This window comes from Electrona antarctica, assembly GCF_951216825.1.
Source record: "Electrona antarctica genome assembly, chromosome: 6".
Classification (NCBI taxonomy): domain Eukaryota; kingdom Metazoa; phylum Chordata; class Actinopteri; order Myctophiformes; family Myctophidae; genus Electrona; species Electrona antarctica.
Window position 1 is genome coordinate 58029072 of NC_136811.1, and position 5000 is coordinate 58034071.

General features: G+C 43.6%; 1 protein-coding gene across 1 annotated transcript in view; it reads left to right on the forward strand.

The window, feature by feature from the left end:
* Nucleotides 1–5000, forward strand: part of pnp4b (purine nucleoside phosphorylase 4b) — a gene marked incomplete at both ends in the record, with an annotated part of 76894 nt that overhangs the window by 45059 nt on the left and 26835 nt on the right. The gene's annotated exons all lie outside the window — the stretch shown is intronic.

The window sequence follows — 5000 nt, forward strand, 5'->3', positions numbered from 1 at the left end:
AGTATAGAGACGGTGGTAGTGACCAACGTGTCTTTAGTATAGAGACGGTGATAGTGACCAACGTGTCTTTAGTATAGAGACGGTGGTAGTGACCAACGTGTCTTTAGTATAGAGACGGTGATAGTGACCAACGTGTCTTTAGTATAGAGACGGTGGTAGTGACCAACGTGTCTTTAGTATAGAGACGGTGGATAGTGACCAACGTGTCTTTAGTATAGAGACGTGGTAGTGACCAACGTGTCTTTAGTATAGAGACGGTGATAGTGACCAACGTGTCTTTAGTAGAGACGGTGATAGTGACCAACGTGTCTTTAGTATAGAGACGGTGGTAGTGACCAACGTGTCTTTAGTATAGAGACGGTGATAGTGACCAACGTGTCTTTAGTAGAGACGGTGATAGTGACCAACGTGTCTTTAGTAGAGACGGTGATAGTGACCAACGTGTCTTTAGTATAGAGACGGTGATAGTGACCAACGTGTCTTTAGTATAGAGACGGTGATAGTGACCAACGTGTCTTTAGTAGAGAGACGGTGGTAGTGACCAACGTGTCTTTAGTATAGAGACGGTGATAGTGACCAACGTGTCTTTAGTATAGAGACGGTGATAGTGACCAACGTGTCTTTAGTAGAGACGGTGGTAGTGACCAACGTGTCTTTAGTATAGAGACGGTGATAGTGACCAACGTGTCTTTAGTAGAGACGGTGATAGTGACCAACGTGTCTTTAGTAGAGACGGTGATAGTGACCAACGTGTCTTTAGTATAGAGACGGTGATAGTGACCAACGTGTCTTTAGTATAGAGACGGTGATAGTGACCAACGTGTCTTTAGTATAGAGACGGTGGTAGTGACCAACGTGTCTTTAGTAGAGACGGTGATAGTGACCAACGTGTCTTTAGTATAGAGACGGTGATAGTGACCAACGTGTCTTTAGTATAGAGACGGTGATAGTGACCAACGTGTCTTTAGTATAGAGACGGTGATAGTGACCAACGTGTCTTTAGTATAGAGACGGTGATAGTGACCAACGTGTCTTTAGTATAGAGACGGTGATAGTGACCAACGTGTCTTTAGTATAGAGACGGTGATAGTGACCAACGTGTCTTTAGTATAGAGACGGTGATAGTGACCAACGTGTCTTTAGTATAGAGACGGTGATAGTGACCAACGTGTCTTTAGTATAGAGACGGTGATAGTGACCAACGTGTCTTTAGTATAGAGACGGTGATAGTGACCAACGTGTCTTTAGTATAGAGACGGTGATAGTGACCAACGTGTCTTTAGTATAGAGACGGTGATAGTGACCAACGTGTCTTTAGTATAGAGACGGTGGTAGTGACGAACGTGTCTTTAGTATAGAGACGGTGATAGTGACCAACGTGTCTTTAGCATAGAGACGGTGATAGTGACCAACGTGTCTTTAGTATAGAGACGGTGGTAGTGACCAACGTGTCTTTAGCATAGAGACGGTGATAGTGACCAACGTGTCTTTAGTAGAGACGGTGATAGTGACCAACGTGTCTTTAGCATAGAGACGGTGATAGTGACCAACATGTCTTTAGTATAGAGACGGTGATAGTGACCAACGTGTCTTTAGTAGAGACGGTGATAGTGACCAACGTGTCTTTAGTAGAGACGGTGATAGTGACCAACATGTCTTTAGTATAGAGACGGTGATAGTGACCAACATGTCTTTAGTATAGAGACGGTGATAGTGACCAACGTGTCTTTAGTAGAGACGGTGATAGTGACCAACGTGTCTTTAGTAGAGACGGTGATAGTGACCAACGTGTCTTTAGTATAGAGACGGTGATAGTGACCAACGTGTCTTTAGTATAGAGACGGTGATAGTGACCAACGTGTCTTTAGTATAGAGACGGTGATAGTGACCAACGTGTCTTTAGTATAGAGACGGTGATAGTGACCAACGTGTCTTTAGTAGAGACGGTGATAGTGACCAACGTGTCTTTAGTATAGAGACGGTGATAGTGACCAACGTGTCTTTAGTAGAGACGGTGATAGTGACCAACATGTCTTTAGTATAGAGACGGTGATAGTGACCAACATGTCTTTAGTATAGAGACGGTGATAGTGACCAACGTGTCTTTAGTAGAGACGGTGATAGTGACCAACGTGTCTTTAGTAGAGACGGTGATAGTGACCAACGTGTCTTTAGTATAGAGACGGTGATAGTGACCAACGTGTCTTTAGTAGAGACGGTGATAGTGACCAGCGTGTCTTTAGTATAGAGACGGTGATAGTGACCAACATGTCTTTAGTATAGAGACGGTGATAGTGACCAACGTGTCTTTAGTAGAGACGGTGATAGTGACCAACGTGTCTTTAGCATAGAGACGGTGATAGTGACCAACGTGTCTTTAGTATAGAGACGGTGTTAGTGACCAACGTGTCTTTAGTATAGAGACGGTGGTAGTGACGAACGTGTCTTTAGCATAGAGACGGTGGTAGTGACCAACATGTCTTTAGTATAGAGACGGTGATAGTGACCAACGTGTCTTTAGTATAGAGACGGTGATAGTGACCAACATGTCTTTAGTATAGAGACGGTGGTAGTGACCAACGTGTCTTTAGTAGAGACGGTGATAGTGACCAACATGTCTTTAGTATAGAGACGGTGATAGTGACCAACGTGTCTTTAGTATAGAGACGGTGATAGTGACCAACGTGTCTTTAGTATAGAGACGGTGATAGTGACCAACATGTCTTTAGTATAGAGACGGTGATAGTGACCAACATGTCTTTAGTATAGAGACGGTGATAGTGACCAACATGTCTTTAGTATAGAGACGGTGATAGTGACCAACGTGTCTTTAGTATAGAGACGGTGGTAGTGACCAACGTGTCTTTAGTATAGAGACGGTGATAGTGACCAACGTGTCTTTAGTATAGAGACGGTGATAGTGACCAACGTGTCTTTAGTATAGAGACGGTGATAGTGACCAACGTGTCTTTAGTATAGAGACGGTGATAGTGACCAACGTGTCTTTAGTATAGAGACGGTGATAGTGACCAACGTGTCTTTAGTATAGAGACGGTGATAGTGACCAACGTGTCTTTAGTATAGAGACGGTGATAGTGACCAACGTGTCTTTAGTATAGAGACGGTGGTAGTGACGAACGTGTCTTTAGTATAGAGACGGTGATAGTGACCAACATGTCTTTAGCATAGAGACGGTGATAGTGACCAACGTGTCTTTAGTATAGAGACGGTGGTAGTGACCAACGTGTCTTTAGCATAGAGACGGTGATAGTGACCAACGTGTCTTTAGTAGAGACGGTGATAGTGACCAACGTGTCTTTAGCATAGAGACGGTGATAGTGACCAACATGTCTTTAGTATAGAGACGGTGATAGTGACCAACGTGTCTTTAGTAGAGACGGTGATAGTGACCAACGTGTCTTTAGTAGAGACGGTGATAGTGACCAACATGTCTTTAGTATAGAGACGGTGATAGTGACCAACATGTCTTTAGTATAGAGACGGTGATAGTGACCAACGTGTCTTTAGTAGAGACGGTGATAGTGACCAACGTGTCTTTAGTAGAGACGGTGATAGTGACCAACGTGTCTTTAGTATAGAGACGGTGATAGTGACCAACGTGTCTTTAGTATAGAGACGGTGATAGTGACCAACGTGTCTTTAGTATAGAGACGGTGATAGTGACCAACGTGTCTTTAGTATAGAGACGGTGATAGTGACCAACGTGTCTTTAGTAGAGACGGTGATAGTGACCAACGTGTCTTTAGTATAGAGACGGTGATAGTGACCAACGTGTCTTTAGTAGAGACGGTGATAGTGACCAACATGTCTTTAGTATAGAGACGGTGATAGTGACCAACATGTCTTTAGTATAGAGACGGTGATAGTGACCAACGTGTCTTTAGTAGAGACGGTGATAGTGACCAACGTGTCTTTAGTAGAGACGGTGATAGTGACCAACGTGTCTTTAGTATAGAGACGGTGATAGTGACCAACGTGTCTTTAGTAGAGACGGTGATAGTGACCAGCGTGTCTTTAGTATAGAGACGGTGATAGTGACCAACATGTCTTTAGTATAGAGACGGTGATAGTGACCAACGTGTCTTTAGTAGAGACGGTGATAGTGACCAACGTGTCTTTAGCATAGAGACGGTGATAGTGACCAACGTGTCTTTAGTATAGAGACGGTGTTAGTGACCAACGTGTCTTTAGTATAGAGACGGTGGTAGTGACGAACGTGTCTTTAGCATAGAGACGGTGGTAGTGACCAACATGTCTTTAGTATAGAGACGGTGATAGTGACCAACGTGTCTTTAGTATAGAGACGGTGATAGTGACCAACATGTCTTTAGTATAGAGACGGTGGTAGTGACCAACGTGTCTTTAGTAGAGACGGTGATAGTGACCAACATGTCTTTAGTATAGAGACGGTGATAGTGACCAACGTGTCTTTAGTATAGAGACGGTGATAGTGACCAACGTGTCTTTAGTATAGAGACGGTGATAGTGACCAACATGTCTTTAGTATAGAGACGGTGATAGTGACCAACATGTCTTTAGTATAGAGACGGTGATAGTGACCAACATGTCTTTAGTATAGAGACGGTGATAGTGACCAACGTGTCTTTAGTATAGAGACGGTGGTAGTGACCAACGTGTCTTTAGTATAGAGACGGTGATAGTGACCAACGTGTCTTTAGTATAGAGACGGTGATAGTGACCAACGTGTCTTTAGTATAGAGACGGTGATAGTGACCAACATGTCTTTAGTATAGAGACGGTGATAGTGACCAACGTGTCTTTAGTATAGAGACGGTGGTAGTGACCAACGTGTCTTTAGTAGAGACGGTGATAGTGACCAACATGTCTTTAGTATAGAGACGGTGATAGTGACCAACGTGTCTTTAGTATAGAGACGGTGATAGTGACCAACGTGTCTTTAGTAGAGACGGTGGTAGTGACCAACGTGTCTTTAGTAGAGACGGTGATAGTGACCAACG